Source organism: Saccopteryx bilineata, chromosome 4 (assembly GCF_036850765.1).
Source record: "Saccopteryx bilineata isolate mSacBil1 chromosome 4, mSacBil1_pri_phased_curated, whole genome shotgun sequence".
In the NCBI taxonomy this organism is placed as follows: domain Eukaryota; kingdom Metazoa; phylum Chordata; class Mammalia; order Chiroptera; family Emballonuridae; genus Saccopteryx; species Saccopteryx bilineata.
Genome location: NC_089493.1, coordinates 203,214,450 through 203,231,324, shown reverse-complemented (window position 1 = coordinate 203,231,324; position 16,875 = coordinate 203,214,450).

The following is a 16,875-nucleotide window of genomic DNA, read 5'->3' as shown; positions in this document are numbered from 1 at the left end:
CGCTGCCATCTAAGCGTGACCAGGCTAGGGTTCAGCCAGCCTTGGCATGTGCAAGAGGGGACAAGCCCACCAGATGCCTCTTTCTTCTTGACCACATAAGGCCTTTTGCCCCCTTGGGTATAGATCTCTAATGGAGTGCCATGTGTGGGCACTGCCTCAATAGGGAATGTGCCTACCTATATAGTTTAAATTTAAATTTTGGCTCTAAAAAGAAATTTCAATTTGTTGTACTATTAATAGTTGGCTCTATTAACTAATAAGTTTTCCGACCACTGGGTTAGGAGTAGTGACTTATTGTCCTCCACTGATGTGTGAAAAAATATTTTTCATGTTAGAAATGTATATGTTATTTCAAAGGTCTTTTGTTAATTCCTTTTATTTGCTGTCTCATGATATTAAAATCTTAGTTTAAATATTATAAAATATATAATAATTGTTAATGTCTTTTTATGTAATGTTTAGTTTATTATCATTTTGAAACAACATTGTTCAATGCTAAATAATATAAGAAAGTCATAACCTGAAACTCCTGCAAATCTATTTTTATCATGCTTTTTGTTTAAAAATTTCTTTTAAATGCTAATGTACTGAGTTATTCAGCAGCAGAAAGACTATGAAATCCTAAAGGAGACGCCAAACCTGTTTCTCTTGCAAACTTTTACCCTCTTTTATTTGATCCAGCTAATAATGCTGTTTTTGTTTTTTCCCAAAAAGTTTATATAAACAGATACGGACCCTCAAGCCCCTCAGCAAGATCTTCTGAACATGGCTTTTAAGGTCTATAATGACCAAGAGAGGAACAGAAAAGGAAAATAGAGCCTAAAAGAGATCAGGAAAATAGCAGCTTTTGGCATATGCCCTTAAAGGCTCCAGCGCCCCGAAGGGGCTTCATAGGATTCTATCAGGTTCCAGCTTCAAGAGTGGAAAAAAGGTAATTGAGCTAAGGCCTGCCGGGTTTCTCAGCCCTCACTAGGGACATGCCTTTGCTGTGAGAAAAACGGACACTGGAAGGTAAGCTGCCCCCCTTGCCTCTGGAAGGGAGGGTTCAGTCTCTTCCAGCTCTAATCCAGCTACCTGTGACCTGACCTTGCCCAGCCTGTTTGGACTTGCCACTGAAGGTTAAAGGTGCCCAGGGCCATCAACCCCATCTCACATCACCATGGACGAGCCTAGGGTATTTCTTTCAAGTAGCAGGTAAACTGATCTCATTTCTTGTAAACACAAGGGCCACTTACTATACCTTGCCTAATATTCGAGTTTTATTTATCCCTCAAAGATCTCTATAGTGGGTATTGACAGTCTCATTTTCTGTTGCTTTGTTTAATATATAGTGTCTCCTTTATTCCTCTTGTCTCAATGCACCATGCATATTTTAGGCTGGGACCTGCTCCTAATTCCAGCTAGAAGCAGTGGTCATTAGGACCTGGACTCTAGCTGCAGTGTGGAAATGTGACCACAGTTCCAGTGCCTTGTGGACTTTTCCTAAATATGTGTGACTCCAGCTCTTTGGGACATTTCTCAGACTGAAGTAGAAATTGGGTTACATTTACAAATAATATGAAACAGTAATAGTGTCAGCATGGACTTAGTAAAATTATGTTAAGGACATTTAAGACTATAATGATTTTATTTTGGATCTTGTTGTATTAGTTAGAACTTTATTTGATAACCTAATGGGCTTTAATCACTTTATTGTATTAGAACACTTGTTATAACATTTGTTAACATTAGCTGTTTTAATTTTATTGTTTATTTTATATTTTTTCAGTTTGCCTAAAAATCGGAACATAGGAATTCGAAATTCAAATGAGTAGGGAAATGCCGCACAAAACCAGTGGGGTTTTGGGACCCTTATTGCCAAAGGTTTATTTGAAACCAATTAGAAAAATATTTTGCCAACAGGAAAGAGAAAATTAGAGAAGCCAGACTTAGAATTTATTACAAAAGGCATATCTGAATGTTTAGTTTATGTCCAAGTAAATACTAAGCAAAAATAAAGAAATTATAGAAAGAAACAGTGAGAAAGGAATTTTCCCAGGTAAATATTTAGAAATAGACTTTAATAAAATAATTGCCATGGCCCTGGCCGGTTGGCTCAGCGGTAGAGCATCGGCCTGGCGTGCGGGGGACCCGGGTTCGATTCCCGGCCAGGGCACATAGGAGAAGCACCCATTTGCTTCTCCACCCCCACCCCCTCCTTCCTCTCTGTCTCTCTCTTCCCCTCCCGCAGTCAAGGCTCCATTGGAGCAAAGATGGCCCGGGCGCTGGGGATGGCTCCTTGGCCTCTGCCCCAGGCGCTAGAGTGGCTCTGGTCACGGCAGAGCAACGCCCCATAGGGGCAGAGCATCGCCCCCTGGTGGGCAGAGCGTCGCCCCTGGTGGGCATGCCGGGTGGATCCCGGTCGGGCGCATGCGGGAGTCTGTCTGACTGTCTCTCCCCGTTTCCAGCTTCAGGAAATTAAAAAAATAATAATAAATAAATAAATAAATAAAATAATTGCCAAATAAATAAACGGTTTTCCTTCTAAAATAGGGCACAGTGACAGTTGTTAGGAAGTTACTATATAGAATTCTTTCCAAGTTTAGCTTGCCCATTCTAGTGTTGGGCCTGCATTTGTGTCCACAGTCTCAAAGCTGGTAGTAAGGGAACCTCATATTAATTAGAAACTAATTTGAAGTTACTTTGTGCCTATAGGCACCAAAAAGTTCAGGGCAAATAAAATGCATGAATCAAATCATAAAGGAAATCTAACCACTCCTTTCTTGAGTACTTGCAGGATCTGCACGTTACTCAGCAGGCTGTTCAAAAGACTGTCCAAGAGTGCTTCCAGAATTGCCAGGATATCCAGTACATCCTTTTAAGCCTGGGGACTCAGTCTGGGTGAAGAAGTACATCACCTAAGAATTGACTCCCATGTGGATGGGTCCACACACTGTGATCCTGACCACTCCCACTGCTGCCAAGGTAGAAGGCATGCCCGCCTGAATCCAACATAGCTGGTTAAAACCTTCAGTCCCAGCAGAGACGCCCTGGGGACAGTGGAAACTGACCCCACCAACCCTTGTAAGTTAACACTGAGAAGGATGGCATGCCCTACTCCAACCACAAACCAGAAGCTGGTCGGTCCACCTATGGCTAATGCATGAAGAAACTCACTAAGGACTCTCTTTTTAATCAGACTTTGGAAAAGGGAAACTAGGGTAAAACGAAAGCCAGTTAATTTTATGTAAGTTACAAAAAGTTTGTGTAATTTATATAAAATCAATCAATAACATTTGTTTCTTTAGTGAACTGTATTGCTATTATTGCTGATGGTTAAATATCTATTACATGTTATAAGCTAATATTCCTACTCAACAGCCTCTTACTCTTCAGTAAATTAATTCAAAGATTTGACTTAGGATATAAAACCAGTGGGGAGTGTAGTAAGGTACCAAAAAGCTACAAAATTAATATTAATAGTTTAGGAAACTTTTTTTTTTTTTTTTTTTTCCTGAAGCTGAAAACAGGGAGAGACAGTCAGACAGACTCCCGCATGCGCCCGACCGGGATCCACCCGGCACGCCCACCAGGGGCGACGCTCTGCCCACCAGGGGGCGATGCTCTGCCCATCCTGGGTGTCGCCATGTTGCGACCAGAGCCACTCTAGCACCTGAGGCAGAGGCCACAGAGCCATGCCCAGCACCGGGCCATCTTTGCTCCAATGGAGCCTCGGCTGCGGGAGGGGAAGAGAGAGACAGAGAGGAAAGCACGGCGGAGGGGTGGAGAAGCAAATGGGCGCTTCTCCTGTGTGCCCTGGTCGGGAATCGAACCCGGGTCCTCCGCACGCTAGGCCGACGCTCTACCGCTGAGCCAACCGGCCAGGGAAGTTTAGGAAACTTAAAGGGACATTTTATTGATTTGGGATAAGCATGCAGAGAGATTTTGTGAATGTGATGTGATTTCTATATTTGTATGATTAGCACCAACTCAGGATGGCCGATAGCACTGTATTGTAAATGAAGAGGGGAAGGAGATTTAGATTCCCATCCTTCTCCCACACCTGTAAGGAAGCAGGTAAATAGCCAGGTGCAGAAAGGGTGAAATTGAAAAAAACCTTTTCTTATTTGATGAGCCATTTGCAGACATTTATCCTCTAGCACTATGGAAACTACCCCTCCCCTCCTGAAAGTGTGTAATTAATGTATATATCTCTAAACAAAGGAATGGCAAATGAACACTAGAAAATTTAGGAATATCTTTTAATGTGTGGAATAACATTTTTCCTATTGTGTTACCTTGTGAGTTTTGATGTGTAGAAATGTTTTTTTATAGGTCCGATAGACAAATGTTGTAAGCTTGCTAATACATTATGTCCCATCCCCCTCTTCCTTTTCCCACCAACCTTGTGTGTGTGTGCACAAATGTATGACACATGACATAATTTGTGTCTGCGAATGCCCCATGTTAGTCATATGGGGTTGGCATATTTAACAAATCTCCTCCTTTAATAAACTCCTTAAAATTCATCTGGGCTGGGTGTCTCTACGTAAACCTGTGGAATTGAGGTATGGGTACTTTACAACACCATGAACCAGCATGGCTAGTAATTCCAGGTCCTGAGTGGGAACTAAAGGTTGGGGTTGAGAGGGCTCTGCAATTGCTGATGGCAAAAACAGAATGCACTCCACACCCACTTTTTGCTTTATTTATAGGTCAAAGTGAAGCCATTAGCAAATCAGAGATCTCTGATCACATTTCCAAGGCAACCCAAGAATTTTACCAAGTGCAGAACCCCCACCATACATAACATCTTAACTTCACAAAACAAAGGATAAAAGAAACTTGCCTTCAGTCTTTCCAAGGGACATGGGGGATAGGATGAGTATAAACAATCCAGCACCACAGCTTAACAGCCTTTAGCAACTTCACAGAACAAGTGAGGTGGGGGGTTGGGCAGACTGTCAGCTTACTGCCAGTTCCCCACACCTCTGTCCCCCAAAAATCTAAACTGCAAAAAACCTGTTGGCTTTTTGGTCCCCAACAAAGGGGGAAGCATCAACTCATAGTAGTTGCTTCTCATATGTGCCTTGACTGGGCAAGCCCAGGGTTTTGAACCAGTGACCTCAACATTTCAGGTCAATGGTTTATTCACTGTGCCACCAGGTTAGGCTTACTACAGTTTTTATATACATGATAAAACATAGCATTATATGGCGAAAATTCAGAACGTATGGTAAAAACTACTTTTTAAAAAAAGTAACAAAAAGAGGTTAGAAAAGCCATAAGTGTAAATCTCATGCAAAAAAAGTTTTTTTTGGCCCTATCATCATCCATCTACCCATCCATGCATTTATCCATCTGTCTCTCCATCCATCTGTAAATTCATCCATTTAGCCATTCATACATGCAATTATTTAGCTTCCATCTATGTCAGATGTTGTGCTGAGCATCAAGGATATGAATTCTCCAGAGAAATATGTAATCTAGAGGGATCAGAGATGTATGAAGAAGTATGATAGATATCATTGGTACCCCAGGTGGCATTCCTTTGGCCACTTCTGACTTGAGCTGTGGTAGATAGTAACCATGTACCGTGATAGCTTCTCACTACTAGTGTCCACTGAGTTTCTCAGCTTTACTGCTTCAGGGAGTTCCCCGAAGTTATTCTACTGCCTGTAGAATAAGAGTAAGTGTGTGTGTGTATGTGTGTGTGTGTAATTAACATCCCAAGGAAAATCCCAACCAATGGGGGACAAGAATCGGTAAGTAAATGCCTCTGGCTTCTCATCATTCAAAGGACACTTATAAGAAACGTTTTACATGGTTCCATAGAGAATCCCTACTGGGATTTGGGCCCCAGTTACCCACAGCTATAAACTGCATAATAATTTCTACTTTACTGACTTTCCTTATTTATCTGTCTCTTTTTCCCCTCTTCTTCACTCTGGCCTCCTTGTAATACTATCCAAATTCCTTGTCACTTTTAGCCAAGGTCCTGCTTTTGGCAGAACCCAATATTTGTATTACCAATACAAAATAATAATTTCTATAGATAATAAAGATATAAGCAGAGTTCTCTTGTTCAATAGAGGGTGGAGCAACTAATTTCCTAGGTAGGACTTGCCAGGAAAAACTATAGATCAATTTCAGAAGCCAAAGAAAGAGAAATTTGAAATTAATAGTGGAAAGATAGGGTTACTTCGATTTCTTTAACTAGAGTTCAAAAAGGGATATGTAGTCCTAGAATGATACAATGAAGGCTAATTTGCATACCTCCTGTTATTTGAGTGAGTTATATGAACCTGAACCCTTATGAACTTTTGGGAGGACTCAATGATGAAATAATTTGGAAATAATGCCCAGTTTGGAGGACAAAGAGTTGGAACAGGTCTATGTTTTGACCTTTGAAACTGTTTCTTGGACTAGGGGGGATGCTTTGAAATATGAGAATGTCAAGAAACTTAGGCTTGGTCCAGGGATAATAGTTGTGATCAGGGATGAAAGTAGAGTTTACTGGCAATAAACATTGCATTGTGGCTTTCTACTGTCTTGTAACCAAGCTCCCAGGGCAATATGTGCCATGTTCCTTGAGAGAGGGGCTGTGAAGATTTAAAGAGTATCAAAAGAAATGTTGTGATTCACCAAAGCATTATTAAAAACTAAAATCATGAGAACTTCCCTGTGGAAACCCATTCACTAGAGCCCAGTGCTTTGACTACAACCTCAGAGAGTCTGAGGTTTGAGCAGGTCCATAATGTTATTAAGGGGAAAAATAATGTCCTCCCTAGCTCCAGAGCCTAAAGCTATACAAAGAGGCAAGCAGAACGGTCAATATTTTGAGGTCACAAATGGAAGGTAACCAACTATGGCAGCTCTCTCACAGACTGGTCAGATGAAGGAAGTTATGCAGTAGAGATGGGCAAGAGCTCTGGCTCTCAGACCTAGCGACTGTGTATCTAGTTATCTACATCCCTGTCACTGTTCCCAATCATCTGGTAGTCAAACATTGTGTTATAATGGCATATTGAACTAACAATATTATGGCACTTATTATGGCACTTTTCCTTTTTTTTTTTTTTTTTTGTATTTCTCCAAAGCCGGAAACAGGAGAGACAGTCAGACAGACTCCCGCATGCGCCCGACCGGGATCCACCCAGCACGTCCACCAGGGGGCATCGCTCTGCCCACCAGGGGGCGATGCTCTGCCCCTCCGGGGCGATACTCTGTTGCGACCAGAGCCACTCTAGCGCCCGGAGCAGAGGCCGAGGAGCCATCCCCAGCGCCCAGGCCATCCTTGCTCCAGTGGAGCCCCAGCTGCGGGAGGGGAAGAGAGAAACAGAGAGGAAGGAGAGGGGGAGGGGTGGAGAAGCAAACGGGCGCCTCTCCTGTGCGCCCTGGCCGGGAATCGAACCCGGGAATTCCGCACGCCAGGCCGACGCTCCACCACTGAGCCAATCGGCACTTTTCTAAAAATAATATCAACAAGAACTTCTCTCCTTGGGCAATACGATAGATCCTAATGTAGAATGCAACGACAAACAGTACAGAACCCCAGATATGAGGCTTCGATTGCTCATAATAATTCTTTTTTTTTTATTAAATTTAATGCAGTGACATTGATAAATCAGGGTACATATGTTGAGAGAAAATATCTCTAGATTATTTTGACATTTGATTGTGCTGTATACCCCTCCCCCAAAGTTAAATTGTCTTCTGTCACCTTCTATCTGGTTTTCTTTGTGCCCCTCCCCTCCCCTAACCCCTCTCTCCTTCTTCACCCCCTCCCACCTCCCCCAACCTCCCGCCCCTGTTGCCATCACATTCTTGTTCATGTCTCTGAGTCTCATTTTTATGTCCCTTCTATGTATGGATTCATCTCAGTTTTTTTTTTTCTGATTTACTTATTTCACTCCGTATACTGTTGTCAAGGTACATCCATGTTATTGTAAATGATCTGATGTCATCATTTCTTATGGCTGAGTAGTATTCCATAGTAAATATGTACCAAAGCTTTTAAATCCATTCGTCCTCTGACGGACACTTGGGCTGTTTCCAGATCTTCGCTATTGTGAACGATGCTGCCACAAACATGCGGGTGCATTTCTCCTTTTCGAGCCGTTCTATGGTGTTCTTGGGGTATATTCCTAAAAGTGGGATAGCTGGGTCAAAAGGCAGTTCGATTTTCAGATTTTTGAGGAATCTCCATACTGTTTTCCACAGTGGCTGCACCAGTCTGCATTCCCACCAGCAGTGCAGGAGGGTTCCCTTTTCTCCACATCCTCGCCAGCACTTATTCTGTGTTGTTTTGTTGATAAGCGCCATTCTGGCTGGTGTGAGGTGATATCTCATTGTGGTTTTAATTTGCATTTCTCTAATGATTAGTGATGTTGAGCATTTTTTCATATGCCTATTGACCATCTGTATGTCCTCTTTGGAGAAGTGTCTATTCATATCTTTTGCCCATTTTTGGATTGGGTTGTTTGTCTTCCTGGTGTTGAGTTTTACAAGTTCTTTATAAATTTTGGTTATTAACCCCTTATCAGACGTATTGTCAAATATGTTCTCCCATTGTGTAGTTTGTCTTTTTATTCTGTTCTTGTTGTCTTTAGCTGTGCAAAAGCTTTTTAGTTTGATATAGTCCCATTTATTTATCCTGTCTTTTATTTCACTTCCCCGTGGAGATAAATAAGCAAATATATTGCTCCGAGAGATGTCCGAGAGCTTACTGCCTATGTTTTCTTCTAAGATGCTTATGGTTTCACGGCCTACATTTAAGTCTTTTATCCATTTTGAGTTTATTTTTGTGAGTGGTGTAAGCTGTTGATCTAGTTTCATTTTGTATTTCCTTACCTCCTTTGTCAAATATCAGTTGTCCATAGAACTGTGGGTTTATTTCTGGGTTCTCTGTTCTGTTCCATTGATCTATATGCCTGTTCTTATGCCAGTACCAGGCTGTTTTGAGTACAACGGCCTTGTAGTATATCTTGATATCAGGAAGTGTGATACCTCCCACTTTATTCTTCTTTTTTAAGATTGCTGAGGCTATTCGTGTCCTCTTTTGGTTCCATATAAATTTTTGGAATATGTGTTCTATATCTTTGAAGTATGTCATTGGTATTTTAATTGGTATTGCGTTGAATTTATAGATTGCTTTGGGAAATATAGACATTTTAATGATGTTTATTCTTCCTAACCATGAGCACGGTATATGCTTCCACTTGTTTGTATCTTCCTTGATTTCTTTTATCAATGCTTTGCAATTTTCCGAGTACAAGTCTTTAGTCTCCTTGGTTAAGTTTACTCCTAGGTACTTTATTTTTTTGGTTGTAATTGTGAAGGGGATTGTTTCCTTAATTTCTCTTTCTGACTGTTCATTGTTGGTGTATAAAAATGCTTCTGATTTCTGAGTATTGTTTTATATCCTGCCACTTTGCTGAATTTATTTATCAGGTCCAGTAGTTTTTGACTGAGACTTTAGGGTTTTCTATATATAATATCATATCATCTGCAAATAATGATAGTTTTACTTCTTCTTTTCCAACTTGAATGCCTTTTATTTCTTCTTCTTGTCTGATTGCTGTGGCTAGGACTTCCAGGACTATGTTAAATAAGAGTGGTGAAAGGGGGCACCCCTGCCTTGTTCCTGATCTTAAGGGGATTGCTTTTAATTTTTGCCCATTGAGTATGATGTTGGCTGTGGGTTTGTCATAGATGGCTTTTATCATGTTGAGGTATGTTCCCTGTATTCCCACTTTGCTGAGAGTTTTGATCATGAATGGGTGCTGGATTTTATCAAATGCTTTTTCTGCATCTATTGAAATTATATGGTTTTTCTCCTTCTTTTTGTTTATGTGATGAATCACATTGATTTACGAATATTGTACCAGCCTTGCCTCCCCAGAATAAATCCCACTTGATCATGGTGTATGATTTTTTCCATATATTGTTGGATCCGGTTTGCTAATATTTTGTTGAGGATTTTAGCATCTATATTCATCAGAAATATTGGCCTATAATTTTCCTTCTTTGTGTTGTCTTTGCCTGGTTTTGGAATCAGAATTATGCTCGCCTCATAAAAGGAGCTTGGAAGTCTTCCTTCCTCTTGAATTTTTTGAAATAGTTTGAGAAGGATAGGAGTTAGTTCTTCTTTGAATATTTGGTAGAATTCCATTGTGAAGCCATCGGGCCCTGGACTTTTCTTTGTTGGGAGTTTTTTGATAACTGTTTCGATCTCATTTGGTATAATCGGTCTGTTTAGGTTTTCTGATTCTTCCAGATTGATTTTTGGAAGATTGTATGTTTCAAGGAATTTATCCATTTCATCTAGGTTGTCTAGTTTTTTGGCATACAGTTCTTCATAGTATTTTCTTACAATATTTTGTATTTCTGTTGTGTCAGTTGTTATTTCTCCTCTCTCATTTCTAATTTTATTTATTTGAGTCCTCTCTCTCTTTTTCTTGGTGAGTCTACTTAAAGGTTCATCAATATTGTTTACCTTTTCAAAGAACCAGCTCCTAGTTTCATTGATCCTCTGTATTGTTTCTTTAGCCTCTATGTCATTTATTTCTGCTCTGATCTTTATTATTTCCTTCCTTCTACTACATTTGGGCTTTACTTGCTGTTCTTTTTCTAATTCTTTTAGATGCAGGGTTAAGTTGTTTATTTGAGCTTTTTCTAGCTTCTGAAAGTGTGCCTGTAGTGCTATGAACTTCCCTCTCAGCACTGCTTTTGCTGTGTCCCATAAATTTTGAGTTGTTGTATGCTCATTGTCATTCGTTTCTAGGAATTTTTTTATTTCTTCTTTGATCTCATTCTTAATCCATTCATTATTTAACACCTTGCTATTTAGTTTCCATGTGTTTGAGAATTTTTGAGCTTTTCTGCTGTGATTCATTTCTAGTTTCACGCCGTTGTGATCGGAGAAAGTGCTTGATATGATTTCAGTTTTATTAAATTTGTTGAGAGCACTTTTGTGCCCTAACATGTGGTCTATCCTAGAGAATGTACCATGAGCACTTGAAAAGAATGTATATTCTGCTGCTTTAGGGTGAAAGGATCTGAAGATATCTATTAAATCAAGTTGATCTAGTGTTTCCAATAAGTCTGCTGTGTCTTTGTTAATTTTCTTTCTTGAGGATCTATCTAGTGATGTTAGTGGGGTATTGAAATCCCCTACTATTATAGTATTGCTGTTGATCTCGCCCTTTAAATCCATCAAAGTCTGTTTTATATATTTGGGTGCTCCTATATTAGGTGCATAGATATTTATAATAGTTGTATCTTCCTGTTGGATTACTCCCTTTATCATTATGTAGTGGCCTTCTTTATCTCTTACTATACCCTTTGTTTTAAAGTCCAATTTGTCTGATATAAGTATTGCTACCCCAGCTTTTTTTTTCAATTCCGTTTGCATGAAATGTTTTTTTCCATCCTTTTACCTTCAATCTATGTGTGTCTTTTGTTCTAAGGTGTGTCTCTTGTAGACAACATATGTATGGGTCCTGTTTTCTTATCCATGCAGCTACCCTATGTCTTTTGATTGGATCATTTAATCCATTTACATTTAAGGTTATTATTGATATGTAGTTGTTTATTGCCATTTTCTTCTTTAAAGGTGTATTCCTTTTTTTTGCTATATTCTTTTCCAACTTAGATCTGTTTACAACAGGCCCCTTAATATTTCTTGCAGCGTTGGTTTGGTTGTAATGAATTCCTTGAGTTGTTTTTTGTCTGGGAAGCTTTTTATTTCTCCTTCGATTTTAAACGATAGCCTTGCTGGATAAAGTAGTCTTGGTTGTAGGTTCTTGTTCTGCATTACTTTGAATATTTCTTGCCATTCCCTTCTGGCCTCAAGTGTTTCTGTTGAGAAGTTGGATGTCATCTTTATGGGGGCTCCTTTGTAGGTGATAACTTTTTTTTCTCTTGCAGCTTTTAATATTTTCTCTTTATCGCTTAGCTTTGGTATTTTAATTATGATGTGTCTTGGTGTAGGTTTCTTTGGGTTTCTCTTTAATGGAGTTCTCTGTGCTTCTTGGACTTGTGAGAGTTTCTCTTGCATTAATTTAGGGAAGTTTTCAGTTATGATATGATTGAACAAAGTCTCTATCCCTTGTTCTTTTTCTTCTTCTTCAGGAACCCCTATGATGCGGATGTTATTTCTCTTCATGTTGTCACAGAGCTCTCTAAGTGTTTCCTCTGACTTTTTGAGTCTCTTTTCTCTTTTCTTCTCTGCTTTCATGCCTTCATTCCAGTTGTCCTCCAACTCGCTGATTCGATCCTCAGCTGTATCCATCCTGTTTTTAATTCCTTCCATTGTGGTCTTCATTTCTGATATTGTATTTGTCATCTCTGACTGATTCTTTTTTAATATTTCAATATCCTTTTTTATACTTGCTATTTCTTTATTTAGGTTTTCAAACTCCCCCTCCACTGTTGTTCTAAGATCCCTAAGCATCCTTACAATCATTATTTTGAACTCCGCATCTGGAAGTTTGATTATTTCCATATCACTCAGCTCATCTCTCAAAGGTGTCTCTTGTGGTTTCATTTGGGTTGCACTCCTTTGTCTTCTCATAATGGTGTTTTATTTGTAGAGTTGGTTGAGTCTAGGCTTGGTGTTGTCTGCCTCCAGTTTTCAGTTGTGTTATTTCTAGGTCTTCTTGGGTTGGTATCAGCTATTATTTGTAATCCACTTTCGGATTTGGGCAGCTTTGAAGTCTTGATTTGTTTGTTTTCTTAACAGGTGATAGTCTTGTTAACTGATCTCAGCAGGGGGCTTCCTTGAAACTGTAACCAGGAATGCTGTGGGTGTAACCTGAGACGCTGAAGGTCTCTTCCACCAACTAATCTCACTGGGGGCAGGGTTTTTTTTTCAGCTTCAGTAGGGGGAGGTGTATCTCAGATCTCCATGGAGACCTGAGTTACTGCCCCTCCTCCCCACTTCTTGTTTTCAGCTGTGTCTTGTTGCGCTGATTGGAGCTGGATAGATGTCCGGAGATCTCTGATCCGGAAGCACTTTAGCTCTGTTTTGTGAAAGGTTCAGTCCCTCCCCCAGCTATGGCCGCCTCCAGCACGAATGAGTCAGCTTTTTTATTTCGTTTCTTGTATACCTTAGCCCCTCACAGTCTGTCCCTCTCCTTGTCCTTTCCACTTGGGAGATAAGCTGGTCTTTTCAACCCACCTTGCTCCCTGGTCACCAGGTAAGTGGCTGTGAGCAGTAGTTACTGCTCTTTTTCCTCTGTGAAATCCTCTCTGGGCTCTCAGCCTCACCCCCCCCCCTTCCGTTCCTGTAAGCAGAGGAGATTCAGGCACTCCTTATCAGGATTATTGTGGCTTCCTCTTTGCTCCTTGGTTTTTGAGAGCTGTTCTTGCAGTTCAGTGTTGGTTTTTCATGCTGATTTTCCTAAATTCATTTGTATTCCAGTTTGGTGTTGAGAGCTGGGCGTCTGGGCGTCCGCCTACTCTGCTGCCATCTTCAAAAGCCTGAAATGCTTCTTTATTTGCTCATAATAATTCTTAAAATAACATTCAGATTCCTTTCACCTCTCTGATTTCCCATTTTTTCAATTGTAAAATGGAGATAATAATACTTCCAAAGGTATGTCATGTATGAGAAAATGTGTGCGGAGCCTCCAGTATGTCAGTACCTGACATAGGCCAGACAGCCAGACATTTTAGATCGGGGTCAGGAACCTTTCTGGCTGAGAGAGCCATGAACACTACATATTTAAAAATGTAATTCCATGAAAGCCATACGATATGTTTAACACTAAATACAAGTAAATGTGTGCATCTTATGTAAGACCAACACTTTTAAGTACAATAAGTCTCTGAATTTTTTTTAATAACGTTGTTATGCTGTTGCTAACCAATGATGAATAAAGTACTTCTTACCATTAAAGCGACTTCTGGTGCTGCATGGTTTTGCTGATGGCTTTGTAGTCTGGTTGATACGTGGTGAGGTTAAGCTTCATGCAGGCGTTGAGACTTCCATCCGTTAAACATGATAATAGGCTGGTCTTAACGTTCTTTCGATGTGAGAAACATTGCTCACATGCATACGTAGGGCAAATATTGTCAGTACAGCAATACTCACACATTGCAGTGTGGTATGTGACGGGAAGCACGTTCCAAGTTTTGACAATCAGCTGGTCAGCGGTTGAAGTATTTTCATTTCTCCCCACTTGTGTTTGTTCACCAACTCTACTTGCTGTCGTGCAAGTTTTTCCAAATCTTCATTCAGTGACTTGGACTTATTTACCCACATGTCTGAGGCCTTCAGGTTAGCAGCCTGTAGCTCAAAATCTGACGGAGACTCCGGGTATGTAACTCAGGTTGGCGCTGTCCACTGCACATTTGTGTGGATGGGTGATGAACTTAAAAGATGAGTGCGCTCACGAAATTCTCCAGAGCGAGCTTTGAATGACTGCAGAAGATTATATGTGAAGCCTGCTAGCTGTGGAGATCAAGATGTTGAGCAGGGTCACTTGCTGTGCATGCATCTTTAAACTCTCCCAGTTTTTCAAAGTGTGGTAAACGACCTGTTTTAATGTCTGCAATGAAGAGTTCCAGTTTGTTTTAAAATGCAAACACTGCTTGTTGAAGGATTAAGACTGTATTTCCAATGCCTTGCATTTTCACAATGAGCTGGTTCAGATGTTCAGTCATGTCCACGAGATAGTAGAACTTCAGGAGCTACTCGGTGTTAGCTAACTCAGGATGCTCGACACTTTTCATTTCAAGAAAAGTCCGGATTTTGCTCAGACAAGCCGCGAAATGACTGAGCACCTTCCCTCTTCACAACCAACGCACACTGCTGTGCAGAAGCAAACCAGGATAATTATTCCCAACTTCTTCCAGCAGTGCTTTAAACTGGAGATCATTTGAAGCTTGGGCAACAATAAAGTTCACCACCCGAATGACCAGCGACATCACCTCACCAAGCTGCTCACCACACATCTGGGCACAAAGCGCCTCCTGATGTAGGATGCAGTGAAAACTTAGGATGGGTCTCTTTTCATGTTCACGAAGAAGCGCTACGAATCCTCTGTTTTTCCCCACCATGCACGGAGCACCATCAGTACACACCGAAATAAGTTTATCCATCGGTAGATTTTTTTCTTTAGCAAACTCAGTGAAAGACTTGAGTAAATCCTCCTCTCTTGTTGTCTCTTTCATAGGCAAAACAGCAAGACTGCCTGACCAGGCGGTGGTGCAGTGGATAGAGCATCAGACTGGGATGCGGAGGACCCAGTTTCAAGATCCCTGAGGTCACCAGCTTGAGCGTGGGCTTATCTGGCTTGAGCAAGGCTCACCAGCTTGGACCCAAGGTTGCTGGCTCAAACAAGAGGTCACTCGGTCTGCTGAATGCTGGTAGTCAAGGAACATATGAGAAAGGAATCAATGAACAACTAAGGTGTCGCAATGAAAAACTAGTGATTGATGCTTCTCATCTCTCTCCCTATCCTGTCTGTCTCTCCCTATTCCTCTCTCTGACTCTCTCTCTGTCTCTGGAAAAAAAAAATCCAGCAAGACTTTCTTCAGTAGTGTGTCACCGACAGCATACCTTGCAATCACGCTGAACTGGGATAAATGGTTTACGTCTGTTGACTCATCCAAAGCGAGAGAAAAGAATAGTGCTTCATTTATGTCCTTCACTTGTGTTGCCTCAATTTGATTTATTATCATGATGGTATGAACATGAACAGTTCTTGCCAACAGAGGCATGTCTTTTATTCATTTAATTATCTGTCTTTATCCAAAGTCGTCAAAAAGTTCATTGGTAGCATCAAGCATGACTGTTTTGGCATACTCCTCATCTGTGAATGGTTTTCCATTTCTCACAATTGCTAAAGCACCAGATAAGCTAGCCGAATTCCAGTCACCTTGTTGGGTCCAAACACGGAGTTGCTGCTGACTAGCTTGCACTCCGCACAGTAGCTCTTGACATGCTTTCTTCCTGCTGTCCCCCGCTGGATATTTCAATGCAAATGTAGCGTGGCGTGTGTCGAAGTGCTGCTTTATATTTCACTGTTTCATCGATGCAATTTTATCATTGCATATTAGACACATTGCAGAACCTGCTCTCTCCACAAAGGTGAATTCCTCTGTCCATTCCTGCTGAAAAGTACAATACTCCTCATCTTTTTTTCTTTTAGCCATCTTCTTCGTCAAAAGGGTTTCTGCAATTAGCTAGCTGACTACTTGATTAAAAGTAGGGAAGTTGGCCCTGGCCGGTTGGCTCAGCGGTAAAGCGTCGGCCTGGCATCCGGGGGACCCCGGTTCGATTCCCGGCCAGGGCACATAGGAGAAGCGCCCATTTGCTTCTCCACCCCCCCCTTCTTCCTCTCTGTCTCTCTCTTCCCCTCCCACAGCCAAGGCTCCATTGGAGCAAAGATGGCCCAGGCGCTGGGGATGGCTCCTTGGCCTCTGCCCCAGGCGCTAGAGTGGCTCTGGTCGCGGCAGAGCGACGCCCCAGAGGGGCAGAGCATCGCCCCCTGGTGGGCAGAGCGTCACCCCTGGTGGGCGTGCCGGGTGGATCCCCGTCGGGCGCATGCGGGAGTCTGTCTGACTGTCTCTCCCAGTTTCCAGCTTCAGAGAAATACAAAAAAAGGAAGAAAAAAAAAAGTAGGGAAGTTTACTTCCTGACCTCACAACGACCCTTGGAGATTATGCATTATCCAATAAAAATTTGGTGTTGAGCCTGACCAGGTGGTGGCGCAGTGGATAGAGCATTGGACTGGGATGTGGAAGGACCCACGTTCGAGACCCCAAGGTCGCCAGCTTGAGCGTGGGCTAATCTGGCTTGAGCAAAAAGCTCACCAGCTTTGACCCAGGGTCGCTGGCTCCAGCAAGGGGTTACTCAGTCTGCTGAAGGCCCGTGGTCAAGGCACA